This window comes from Rissa tridactyla, chromosome 18 (assembly GCF_028500815.1).
Source record: "Rissa tridactyla isolate bRisTri1 chromosome 18, bRisTri1.patW.cur.20221130, whole genome shotgun sequence".
NCBI classification, from domain to species: domain Eukaryota; kingdom Metazoa; phylum Chordata; class Aves; order Charadriiformes; family Laridae; genus Rissa; species Rissa tridactyla.
The window spans coordinates 6,940,273-6,953,769 of NC_071483.1; the positions used below are offsets into that span (position 1 = coordinate 6,940,273).

General features: G+C 49.0%; 1 protein-coding gene across 10 annotated transcripts in view; it reads left to right on the top strand.

The window, feature by feature from the left end:
• Nucleotides 1–13,497, top strand: part of HIVEP3 (HIVEP zinc finger 3) — a 289,740-nt gene that overhangs the window by 124,232 nt on the left and 152,011 nt on the right. The window contains exon 1 of one of the 10 annotated variants that reach the window (XM_054223798.1): nt 1,124–1,181. The exons of the other annotated variants lie outside the window; for them this stretch is intronic. The gene's annotated coding sequence lies outside the window, so the exon portion shown is untranslated. Of the gene's footprint in view, nt 1–1,123; nt 1,182–13,497 lie in introns of those variants that run through there. 10 annotated transcript variants of the gene reach the window in all.

A 13,497-nucleotide genomic window follows, 5' to 3' on the forward strand; every position in this document is an offset into this window, starting at 1 on the left:
CGGAGTTTGTCTGAGGACCATTTATCCGCCCATCTGTCAGTCATCGGCATTCCTCTCTGCTGAGCAGACCCCGGCTTTGGTGCTTTTAAGGACAATGAACTATTGCTTAGGAGGAGAAATATTCCCATTTGAATTAGATTATCCGACAATTTAAGTGCAATTGCATGAAAACAACATTAAAAAAACATTAAGATATTCTAGATAATAGGTCAGCCTTGACTGATATCACATAGCACTGGCCTTGGTTTCTTGGCTTGCTCCGCGTTGCTCATCAGCCATCCAGGAACAGAAGAAGGCAGAAGTTCTATAAAACTTACCCAAAAAGAAAAAAAAAAAAAAGAGAAGTACATTTTCATGTATGTAAAACCCGGTTCTTGCGCATAATGGAGCAAATTAAGCTTGTGGAGCCAGCCGTAATTTTGGCATTTCTTAACTTTGCAAATAAACATTCTTTAATTAAAGCTCGTCTCTCACTTCCGATGATTTTTTAGAGAAAGCAAACAGCGGCAGTGCTGCGTTGGCTGCGGGGCCGGGAGCCTTCCTGTCCCGGTTGCTGAGCGCTCTGCGTCGCTGCTGTTTTGCAAGAAACTGGTTGCGCCAGCGAGTCGTCCCCTCGAAGTGATCCCATCTTACTGGGAACAGTTTATGGGGGTACGCAACTCAGATTTGCTGATTATCTGAAACAGCCCTTTACCAGGCAGCACAGCCCTGGTATAAACCAGGACTCCCTACGGGGAGGGGGTCCAGCAGTACCAGCAACCCTGGCTGCTGCCATAAGCAGGATGCGTCTCACTGGGTGGGATTTGCCACATTTAATCCGAATCCTGGAGTCTGTTACCAGCTGTGCCAGACCTGATCTTACGCAACTTTTCTGCTATCTTATTTGTATGAGTTTTGAATTATATTTGCCTCGCTCTTAAGATCAATAGGAGACATTGCTCAATGTTATAGCCAATGGAAATCATGGCGTTATCACGGGTTGCTAGAAGAGCTGGGACTAGAGCACGTGGAAGTGGGCTCCTATAGTCCAGTGCTCCTTTTTAAGGAGCTATTGCATTTTTTGCAAGCTGGGCACGATCACTGTGCCTCCCCGCAAGCAGGGTATGGGGGCTGGAGCAGGGGATCGAGTGCCCCAAATTCAGAAGTAGAAGACAAGGAGGGACTGGAGACTTTAGCCCCAAGTAGGTGCAGATGACAATGTTCAGGTGTGTGTACCTTGGCGAAATGGAGTGAATTTTCATGGGAGCTGTAAAGATCTCCTTCCCAAATCCAGGACTTCTGCCATGAGAAATTTCCAGTTGGAGGGGGGAGCTGAGAGGGTTTTGTAGAGAAGTGGTTGAACAGCACAATTATTTTTACTTGGGGTAAGGCATTTTATTTTTCATTTGCTTTTTGACTCTGCTGCTAAAATTATTATTCCAGTAGGACCGAGTTGATCCTTACTAATTTAAGTGTCTAAAATAAAGTTATAAATGAGCTGTGTTTCCATGAGTAAGATTCCTATTCAGCATTGCAAGGTTTATTTCACGGCGGTGAAATCATTACCAGTAAGCAACTAGTGTGCTTTGAAAACACTGAAATCATTTAGTGATGATAATTAAATACGAGGAGGTCCTTTAAGAGCTGGTATAGATTAGTCCAGCACGCTGGAAGTTTTGCATTTATTTACACGTTGCGACGGGAATGTGTTGTTAAGAGAACAGCACAGCGAGATCAGCCTTTAAAGAGTCTCTCCCCTCTCGTTCATTTGATTTACGCACCCAGCTTCCAGTGACGGGACCGGCTCTGATGGGTTACACCTCTGTAAACCTGCCATAGTCGACGGTGACATTTTCCTGAATCTTCCCCCCCCCCCCCCAATTTAAATCAACAGCTTTAACCCCAGTTTTACCTCCTCGACTCTAATTTAGTCTCAAGCATTGCCCTCGGGAAATGTCGATCTTAGGTTTTCAAAGGTTACCCAAAGTATCAAATTATTGGATTATATTCTGTGAGCGGATTTGGGGGGAGCGGGGAAGAAGCGTGATCAATATCTGTGTCCTCTGGAGTTTTATGAAGAAATCCTCCCAGGGAGTAATTTAGCCTCTGATTTTGCAGAGTGTTTGGCATGGCTCAGGGTTAGCTGGAAGTGCTCAGCATCTCACGGATCGCGGAGCTGGATGTGAATTTGGCCGTTTCACTGTTTTATACGGCTTTTCAGTGCCGCAGCGTAATACTTAACAAAACTGAGCTTTGGACAGTATTTATAGCTTGGGATGGGGCTATTCCCAGTGCGAGCCAGAGATCCCAGACAGTACTGTATTTGCGTGTTTTGTTTTTCCTGAAGAATCGCGTATCTCTTCGTTCTTCTCCCGTTACCAACTGGCTTAGTTCAGAGAGGCTCTTCATGGCTCCCAAAGGTTGACTTTAGGGTTGTCGTTAGTTTGAGATGTTATTGGCAGCGGGTTACAGGAGTTACCGCCAAGAAACATGTTTAGGCATTTGGATTACTCTTGTAAATTTTAATTAATCACTTTGCTGCTGTATAAGGCAGCGCTGTAACACATACTTAATGCTCAAGTATTCAATTTCTTACGGCAACATTGCACCGCGGGTTAAAAAATAAAGCTGCGGGGGTAACAAATGTCTACATTCATGACGGTTTTATTTGTAAAGAGTCTTTCTAAGTGCTCTCTGTGCCGGGGGGGGGCGGTAGGTCAGGGGTGGACAGCAATGTACCTCGGTGGTGTTACCCCTGCAGTGCCGGGCGAGCGGGGTGGTGATGGGTGCTCTGCCTCCACTCCTGCAGACGTCGCTCCAGACGGTCCTTCAGAAATGCTGTCATCTCCTGGCACTCTCCAGACAGCTAAAATTACCCGGTCAGCTGCGTGCAATAGTGGTCTGGCTCCTGACCAGAAGCGCGAGGTCGGGGGGGTTCTGTTTTATAGGAGTCCAGACTTCTTGGGGGCTGCCCGATGTCTTCAGTCTTTGTCTGTTTGCTTTAACAGAAGGCTAAGCATAAAAAAGGGACAAAAATAAGAGCGGGTATTGCTTTGGTCAGGTCACTGCTGCAAATCGCCACCTGCAAGTTGGTGCTGGGAGGTGTGCGGAGCATCTCTCATCACTCCCAGCCTCCGAGCAGCCCGTCCGTGTGCGGAGCAGCACCTGTGGGGATGTCCATCCGGATGGGCTGCCCCAAAGCTGCCGTCAGCCACGGCGGGGGCGTGCGATGCTCTTTCCTTACACCTTCTTGAGCACCTGCAGGGATGCTCCAGATAAAGGGATTGGGGATTCAGGGTACATGGTGGAGTGCCCAGGCTTTCCCTATAGACAAAGATATCTGCTTTTCTTTGCAAGGAGGTCTGTGCAAAGCCCACGTGCCTTTTGAATAACATTGAAATATTGCGGCAGTCTGAGAAATTGATAAGAGACTTCAAGTGGTGCAGGGGATTTCTGGTGCTTCTCCTTTACATAAAGATGAATTTTGCAATTGAAAAGGCTTTCTGTTTCCAAGGTTGTTAACGTAACGCTTTGTATCAACAATAAATGCATAGAGTAAGTCACAAAAGAGAATTAGAATAGTGTGTATTGACTTTAATTGAACTACAGCTGTACACAGCAATGTCTGACCTTGCAGTATAAGGGTAAAGTTCGTGGATGCTAATAGGTGTGAGCTACATCCCTGAGATGGTTAGAAAAAGAGGAGACAAACTCCAAATAGCAGGAATGGTGTGAACATACTGTCTATGGGTTTTGTTTGCTGTCTTTGATGGTGTCGATGGGGTTCTTGCTGGAAAAGGGATTTGCAGACTGTGATTTGTGTCCTGCTAGGGGTAACCGGGCTATTGCCAGAGCAGCCAGTGCCGAGTCTCGCCTGCGCATGGCCTGGAGCTGCCGCTGCTGTCGCTGCCGTTGTTGTCGTGCCCAGGGAAACAAAGTTTGGCAAGTCCCGCTGCAGAGCGAGCACAGATGAAACAAATCAGCTTTGCCATTAAGGGGGATATGCTGGGGAAAGGAGCTGCTAGAAATCCAGAGGAGGAAGAGGGAGGTTAGATCGGATTCACTTCTCCCGGCGGAAGCCGGTGCTCGGCAGAGCCTTACGAGCGATTTCTAGGGCTTTGCCGAGCCCAGCGGTAAATGTGCTAATGGGTCTGTTGCCGCTTTCCTTAGGAGGTGTTCCCATCTCAGAGGTTTCTCTTCTCTCTGGTAGCTTGTTTTTGTAGTACTCAGGCTAAATTCTCCTTTTCATAATCTACTCCATTAGGAAAATACACTCCCTAGATAATTTCTTTTCAATCCAGTGTTTACACCCATCAATTATTTGCAGCCTTTTTTTTTCTTCTGCCTTTTTTTTTTTCTTTCTTTTTTTTTTTTTTTTTTTTTTTTTTTTTTAACTGAAGTGAAACGTCCAGGTTTGCCTCCTTTAACTTCTCCAAAAGGATCAGTGCTTCCAGACTCCAGGCCCTGTATTGCTGATCCTTGGACACATGGTAGTTTGACCACATTTTGTAGCATGAATCCCTCACCCTAAATGGGCTTCTGGACCAGACCGGAGTTTTTGTGTTACAGCCCTGTGCAGAGGATGCTGTGGAATAACATCACCCTGAGGCATTTGGCCAAAAACCTCGGGAAAGTGATGAAGGTGATAATTTTGCTGCTGCCTTGTTTTTGATGCTCTGAGCCTGGGTACCGGTGCAGTCAGGGAGTAGCTTGACATCCCAAATGACACAGTGAACATTTTTTTTTTACCCAGAAATCTCATTATGGAACCTGCCACCAGAGACTTTACAACTATTGTGATTTCCCATGATTTTGCCCTGCTCTTCTTTCTGCAGCGGCTGTATGGTTGTTCTTTCACTTCTTCCCCCCCGCCCCCGCCGCCTACTTCTGCTTGAGAGTTTGATGGGGGGATTGACAGAGGCTCAGCACATCCTTCCAGGGGTGGAACAACATAAGGGTCGACTCTTGCAGCGTGACAAGGCTGTGATTTTTTAAAAATTTCTTTTTTTAAAGTGAAAACCAGACTTTGCAGCCAGCCTTAGTATTGAATACCCTAGTCCTTCTGGGACCGTGCACCCTTGCCCGCTTAGCGCTGCTGTAGCTGCCGGCTCTGCTCCACATCCTGGAGCCTGGCACTCCAACCCCTTGATTGACATCTCCGTCTCCAGCTCTGATCTCATGTCTTGACCATCTGCTTCTTCTGGTGGTCTCCGGAGGGTCTGCCAATCAGCAAAGCAGGCTCAAAACTTACAGGCAAATGGGTTAGATTATTTTTGGACCTTCCTTGCAGCCATCTGTTTGGGAGGGAGCCATGAGCTTGTCTTACCCAGCTGGGTTAAGGTGCTGTGGCAGCCTGCAAGGGAGAAGGAAGCAAACAGGATAAAGAAAATTACCCTTGTCTTAAGGAGCTGAGTCAACTGCGAGACGGCATTGAGCTCTCGGCCAGCAATTGGCACAAGCAGTGAGATATCGGGATATTTCCCGTTCCCTGTCGGAGCTGGCTGTTGCCTTCAGATGACACCAGGCAAGGCAGCAAGTTTGGTGTGACTTCGAAGCTGACTTGTGTTGCCCGTGACAACCTGGGTTTGAGTCTATTTTACATGCAGACACATGCACACGTGCATATGTTGCTATAACAACCGCCCAGGACTTTTAAAAAATGTTGGACTCTTGTTTTCCAGGTTGCAAAGCACCTAAGGTTTGCTGCAATCCAAGGGGCAAACAGCTGCCTTCAGTCTTTTTTTTTTTTTGGTGTGTGTGTTTTGTTTTCCCCTAAAAAAAGCACTAAGTCAAGTACGCGAGGCAAAACGTCTGGGATAATTATATAAAAAGAGTCTGTAATGCCTTACTAGGAAAAGAGAGGCTCGTGGGGCTCTGTCTGCTGTTCTGGTGTTTGAACCAGCCCAGTCAGTTCATGGCGGTAAAGGTGGGAACGTAAACGGTTGGGTTTGGCGTCCCCAGAACATCACAGTTAAATAATGCCACCAGTACAGCCACTGGTGTCACCAGGTAGCAGTAAATCAGAAACCGTGGATGAAGGTTCTGACCTCTGCAGCCTCTGACCCAACATGATCCAAGCTAATGCTGTGACCTGCAAGACAGCGATCAGATAAGGGCGCGAGCAGGGAATGTGAACGGCAAAGAGCCCGCATCAGTTGTTGGAAGCCCTTTGCTACAGCTGCAGACTCTGGGTAAAGTACTTACGATATCAAGGCAATGGCATTTATCTCCTGTAGCAGGCTCAATACCAATACTCTATATTTTTCCCTTTTTTCTCTGAGTGATGGGGACACTGAACAGTGTTCTCTTCCTAAAAAAGGGTTTTCTTGCAGGGAAAGGGGAAAGCAGGAGCGGCAGAGCTACCAGACAGCATGTGTTTTGCAGGATATGCCTGTGTGCGATAGCCCTTGTGTGCTGGTCTCCATCTTGCGCGTGTTTGAAAGCGAACCTTGCCCATAAAACAAGCCCTGACGGAGGGGAGGGAGTTCTGGTTTCCCCTCATAGGCAGCGCTTGGTTTTCCTGTGCAGTTCGTGACCCAGCCTGCTGCCGGGGCCGCATCCTGCCATGCAGGGGTGGGTGTCACTCCATCGCACTGCAAGTGAGGTGACACAGAGGTTGCAGAAGGTCACTTGGGGCAGAGCTCAGAATAGAGCCCCAGAGCTCACCTGGCACGTTTCGGTGTCCCGTTGCTCACAGCTCCCTCTCCGCGCAACCATCCACTGCTCCGCGTTGGGTCCTGGGGCTGCATGGGATCTTAGGCGGTTGGATAGGAGGCATGCAATGCTGTTTCATCAACAGTTGTGAAACTTGCTAGCAAAATTCCTGTCCTGTCACTCCTAAAAGTGACATACAGTTCTTCATGTGTTGATTTAGTGGACAAAGTTTGTGCTGGATCCTCATACTCCAAGTCCAAGCCCATTAAATAAGGGAAGAAAATATCTTGTGATCCTTAGTGCGAACACCAATGTCTGGGATACCAAAGATTTTTTTTCCCACTGAGAAGCTACTCTGCAATAACGGGTATTTGTTTAGGATTTCAAGATTTGTGATAGTCCAAAACCAGCAGCTGCAACTAGATCATTGAAGGTCTAGAAATCCCAGAGGAACAGATGTGTGGGCAATAGGGATCTGTGCAGTCTGAGAGCGCTGGTTAAGCTGGATTCATCTCACTGGTGCTGGATCCCTTGTGGAGGTCCTGCAAGGAGATATGACTGTGGTGGTCTTCTTGGATTCTTGGATGGGATGCGGGAATGTGATGTGCATATTCAATACCAAGTGGTTGGTACCAAGTGGTTGATAGCTCCTGGCATCAACCGTGCTTTTTAATTTGTGTGAGGGCTCTTCAATGCTTTCAGCACTTCCAGTGGGTTTATGTTGCAAAATGCTGTCCGCAGAGATGGACTGGGACGCTAGTGGCTGTTTCGTTGTTGTGTTTTGTAGGTGATGGTGGTCTCCCATTAGCACTTGAGACTTAATGCTTGACTACAGACTGAACAACCAGGGGCGTTGCTTTGCATATATTCAGAGATGGGGTCCCAAAAAGGTCAGAATTTGATGTAAACATGCACTATTCCAGAAATCGGTTTGATTTTCCAGCGCATGCCCTTACCTCTCATGGCTGACTGGAGACCCCAGAACCTACCTGAGAAAATAAAGAGCTTTTTATCCAGAGATCACCAACCTGAATCCGCCTCAAACTACAAATTATCCTTATTTATGGAGTGGAGATGGCCTCTGTGCCCAGAAACCATCATGTTTTGCTCAAAGTGGTGGCTTCCAGAGAAAAGCCCTGAACCATGTTGGTTCTGCAGACTGACCTCCCTTTGAGGCAGGCGATGTGATGTACTGGCACGGCGGCGCTCGTGGGAGGCTTGTCCTCATAGACAGCTCTGTTTGCCAGGCCAAAGCTAAGCTCAGCTTTGACGTGCAACTTCTCCAACGTACAAATTAGCTCATTAAACACTTTGCATAAGATACACAGGAGCTGGCAGGGAGGGAGAGGAAATCAAACACGCTCACGCTTTGTTCACCTGCGTTCAAAGTCATGAAACCTTCCTGAAATGATTCATCCCAAGCCGCAGGCTCCGGAGCCCGGGTTTGCCTTCTCCAGAGCTGCTCCACGGACAGGGACAGGCTGCTGAGCTCAAAGGAAGCTTTTTAGCTGCAAAATTGTGCAAGCCAGCATGTGCTATTTCTGGAGCGTGCTGTAATGTATGCGTCTAGCCTGGCTCTCTCCAGCAACGGCCAAATGTTTTTCAAGCAGTAAAGAAGGTAAAATAGAGCAACACTGTACTGGAGCCAGATTTTCCATGCGTTCCCTGAGCAGATCCTGCAGGAGCCTGCACGTGCGCTCGCAGACCCATAATTAAATGCGTCGGTCACCAGAAGGATGGAGCGGGGGGACCGGGGACCTCAGCTTGGCAGCTGGAGGCGGTTGCGTTGTGCTGTGCCATGGCCCATGGCGGCGCAGGCAGCGCGTGTGCTCCAGGACTGGGGCCAGCAGAGCCTGGACTGGGGTGAGGGCTGTCACCGCTGAGTGAGCAGGGGGAGAGAAGTGGCACGGAGAAGGAAGCAGCAGGGAGAAGGAAGCAGCACAGTGTAGTCATACATCACCCCACCTGCAGTACTTGCAGCAGCCCCCCCAGTCTCTGCTCACCATCGGGATGGGAGTCGGGATTTTCGTCTCAGCCGCAAAACTGTCACGCAAAGGGCATTTCTGCCCGGTGCGGCAGCGTGTCATGGAGCAAGGGCTGAACTGGCTCATTAGGGGACTGGAAGCTGTTATGGTTTGAGGAACCCACAACAATTTATTGCTGTTTAGACAATTATTCTCTCACCCAATGACCCCTCCCCACCGGGAAGGGGAATTGGGAAAAAAACAAGGAAACCTGAGGGCTGAAATATAAACAGATTTAATAGAATAAGACTAAATAATTAATGTTAATAATATTAAAGAGCCAGTATCGATCCTGGTACTAATATAAAATACACAAGGACTATGCTCAGCCCACTCCATCAGCAGAAGCCGTGTGCTCCCCACAGGGACAGCCAACGTGGGACCCTGCGAGCGCTGCGGCTTCGGGAGGAAGGGAAGGGCTCAGGGTCCAGCACCGGGGCAAGGAGTTCTCAGGATCACAGCCATCAAGGCAGAGAGAGAGAGAACTCCTCAGCAAACTTTCTAATTCATATTGAGCGTGACATTCATTGTGTGAAATAATCCTGTTGGCCAGCTTGGGTCAAGTGCCTGGGTCTTGCTCCTACTCATCCCCACACCTGGCAAGCTCGAAAACACTGAGACCTTGAAACCTACTCAGCGTAGCTGGCTATAAAGTAAATATTTTCACAAATTCAGACACTAGAGTCTTCTAAAAGTGCAGTTTTCCCAAGCTTTAGAAGAGAAATTAGTCCTGTGTCACTCAAACCAGGACAAAGCAATTACGGCGGTGTCAGCGCGTTCCTTTGCTGATCTTCACGTTGCTGCTTCCGGGGAGGGAGGACTTGCCAAGCCGGTGCTGCACGAACGTGGCCCGACAGCTTTTGGGTCTGGAGTGAGCTGATTTGGGGCTGAGTGGTGCATCTCCGCATGGCCTGCTGAGCCCCGCAGGGCGCTTCGTGATGCTGCTGTCAAGTAAATGTCACGGTATCACTGCGTATATCAAGAGGCCTTTGGCACAAAGGGACATTTGCAAGGGACTTAGTGTGGGTAGCATCACCCTTTGGCCCATTTGACTGGTCTCCAGGACCCTGCTCAGGCTAATCCTGCTGAGCAGGGGACCTCGGCCCTGCAGGATTGCAGCTCCCAATTGAAGATGCACCAGAGGATGGGACCCCACTCTCAATACAGTCCCTTCCTCACCCTCTCCCATCCTGGGGACCATTCAATCCTCACTTGCTCCACCAATGTGGCAGCCTGCTATATAATTCCTCCACTTTTGGGGGAGTGGGGCAAGAAAGGGGTGATGCCAACCAAGGGGAAGAAGAGATGGAGAGATGGACCTACCTGCCTTCCCCTGGGTGGTGATCAGGGTCACCCACTGTCCCCCTTGCTGGATGGTGCCACTCAGAGGAAAGAAAAGAGAAAGAAGGAAAGAAAACAGCAGAAACATGGGCTGTGGACTGTGCGGAAATAATGCAGGGTGGGATCTTTCTGGATCAGCCAGAGCTTGGCAGGTTTTCGCGCACAGGAATGGTAGCAGTGCCCGGCCATAGCAGGGAGACAGGCATAGATGTCTCCTGGTTTCCCTTCTGGAAGGCGGCGGGTATACGGGACTCCTCATATCACTGAGCACCCGCCAGCCGTCTTTGTATTCACTGGCCTGGAGTTTTATGTGTGTGGAATGAGAGAGCAACGAGTGTTTTCTGGTGTTTTATGAACTCTGCTGGCTCTCCAGGAGCAGCGTGGGGGCAGGTGCAGAACATGACGGAGATCTGAGCTGGGGCTTTATAGACCTCTGCAAAACCTTAGGTAAATTCACGTTTGGGAGAGGGACAACAGAGTCCCTTAACAGAATTTAGCAGAAAATGGGATGTTTGTTTATCACACGTTCTTCAGGCATTAACTGAGCTATGCCCACGGTACCGTGTTCTGATGCTAAAACCAACATTTACTCACAACATCTACGGGTTGTTAAACTGATTTTTTAGAACTTTTTGGTCTTTCACCCTTGTTAAATTAAAACGACATTTTCTTGTAAGACAGTTGCAAGATTAACATATAAATGTCTTTTTTCTTTGTCAGTCGTTATTAGGTAGGGTGTTTTATCTTCATTAGTGCCTTTAGCACTGGTTCGCAACGATTTAAAGTATTCTCAGTGTTTGTATTCACTTCTGTCCTGCTATTACATTTATTTGTGCGTATGTGCTTTTGCAATAACATTGTACAGAGTATTTTTGTAACTTCATACTAGCTCTGCATCTGCATGTGTCTGCCAATATGCTTTCAGGAGAAACCACTAATAAGGATACACATTTAAAATTATCTAATCTAATTGCTGGCAGCAGAAGGCATGGTGGGGAAGATGTTATGAAGAATTGCTGGATGGCCTAACAGTTTTAGTTCCATTAAATGCTCAGAGTCTGACCTGTCTCTAGTTATTTCCTCCTGTATGATGAGAAAAATGAATTTAAAGAGACAATAAGAGTAACCAAGAATGGGTGTATCTGAAGGACCTGGAAGAAGCGTGGTGCTGCGGGCACATCATGGGAACCATGCAGGCTCTCCATTGGTGTTAGTGCAGCCCTCCCTGCCTCAGTTTCCACATCAGTGAAATGGGGCTAATCACTCAGTTGCTTGTCTGAGATTACAAGAATTAACAGTTGACTATAAAGTGCCCAGAAATCTCCAGCTAAAAGGATTCACACAAGGGAAAAGCCGCTTTTCCTTCCGCGTGCTGGTGTTTTGCAGGCTGCAGTTGCTCCTCTCGCGCTCGCTCGGGTGCCCGGCCGCCCTGAGGATCCACAGCTGAGGATGCTCTGACCCACCACGGGGACGCTACCTGCAGTCACTGCCGCTGCCATCCCTGTGTGTGGGGCTGCCCCCCATGGGGCTGAAGGTGATTTCATTAGCACTGCCCAACAGCAGCTTCCTCATGCTGCCTTTCTTTCCTGCATCCAGACAAATTATAAAAATCTTTGTTCTTTAGCTCTGCTTTAAGCCAGTCTCAACCTTTTGAATTTTTTTTCCATGGGTATCTTCCCATAACCTGTTGTGAATTTTAGTTTTCGATGAATGAAGCCTCCATAATCCAAAGGGAGGTGGTGAGGGACCTGCTCCAACACCTGGACGTACACAAATCTCTGGGGCTGCATGGGATCCACCCGAGGCTATTGAAAGAACTGACGGAAGTGCTCACAGAGCCACTTTCCGTCATTTACCAGCAAATGACGGATGGGGAGATCCCAGTTGACTGGTGTCCAGCAAATGTGACACCCACCCACAAGAGGGGCCGGAAGGATGATCTGGGGAAGTCCAGGCCAGTCAGTCTGACCTCAGTGCCTGGGAAGGTCATGGAACAGATCACCCTGAGTGCCATTATGTGGCACATGAAGGACAACCAGGCGATCAGGCCCAGTCAGCATGGGTCCATGAGAGGCAGGTCCTGCTTGACAAACCCAGTCTCCTTCTATGACAAAGTGACCCGTTTGGTGGATGAGGGAAAGGCTGCGCATGTTGTTTACCTGGACTTTAGTAAGGCCTTTGATATGGTTTCCCACAGCATCCTCCTGGAGAAACTGGCTGCCCGTGGCTTGGACGGGAGTACTCTTCACTGGGTTAAAAACTGTCTGGAGGGCCGGGCCCAGAAAGTGGTGGGGAATGGAGTTAAATCCAGCTGGTGTCCGGTCACAAGTGGTGTTCCCCAGAGCTTGGTATTGGGGCCAGTTCTCTTTAATATCTTTATCAGTGATCTGGACAAGGGGATTGGGTGCATCCTCGGTAAGTTTGCAGAGGACACCAAGTTGGGTAGGAGTGTCTACCTGCTTGAGGGTAGAAAGGCTTTGCAGAGGGATGTGGACAGTCTGGATCGATGGGCTGAGACCAGTGGTGTGAGGTTCAACAAGGCTGGGTGGTAGCTGGGTCCTGCACTTGGGTCACAACAACTCCATGAATGCTACACATAGGGGCAGTGTCTGGAGAGCTGCCCAGCGGAAAAGGCCCTGGGGGTGTTGGTTGACAGCCGGCTGAATATAAGCCAGCAGTGTGCCCAGGTGGCCAAGAAGGCCAACAGCATCCTGGCCTGGATAAGGAACAGTGTCGTGAGTAGGACCAGGGAAGTGACGGTCCGCCTGTACTGGGCACTGGTGAGGCCCCACCTCGAGTGCTGTGTCGTTTTGGGCCCCTCACCACAAATAAAGACATTGAGGGGCTGGAGTGGGTCTGGAGAAGTGCAACGGAGCTGGTGAGGGGTCTGGAGCACAAGTCTGGTGAGGAGCGGCTGAGGGAGCTGGGGGTGTTCAGCCTGGAGAAGAGGAGGCCGAGGGGAGACCTTCTCGCTCTCTACAGATCCCTGAAAGGAGGGGGTAGCCAGGGGGGGTCGGGCTCTTCTCCCAAGGAACAGGTGATGGGACAACGGCCTTAAGTTGTGCCAGGGGAGGTTTAGGATGGATATCAGGAAAAATTTTTACACTGAAAGTGTTATTAAGAATTGGGACAGGCTGCCCAGGGAAGGGGTTGAGGCACCATCCCTAGGGGTATTTAAAAGCCAGGCAGACGTGGCGCTGAAGGACATGGGGTAGTGATGGTTTTTGGCAGAGTTAAGTTGATGGTTGGACTCGATGATCTGAAAGGTCCCTTCCAACCTGAGCAATTCTATGATTCTGTGATTCTGTGATTAACACTTAGCCCCCCTGGTCCTGAGGTTGGAAGTGAATGATCAGTCCCTGACTGGGCCAGAGCTGCTCACCCTGCTGCAGGCTGGGGCAGGGCCAGGGATGGGGGTGCAGGCAGCCCAGGGAAGTTCATTTTCCATGTTTATTTTGTCATGTTTATTTTCCGGCTTTGAAGTAGCCAAGACAGGGTC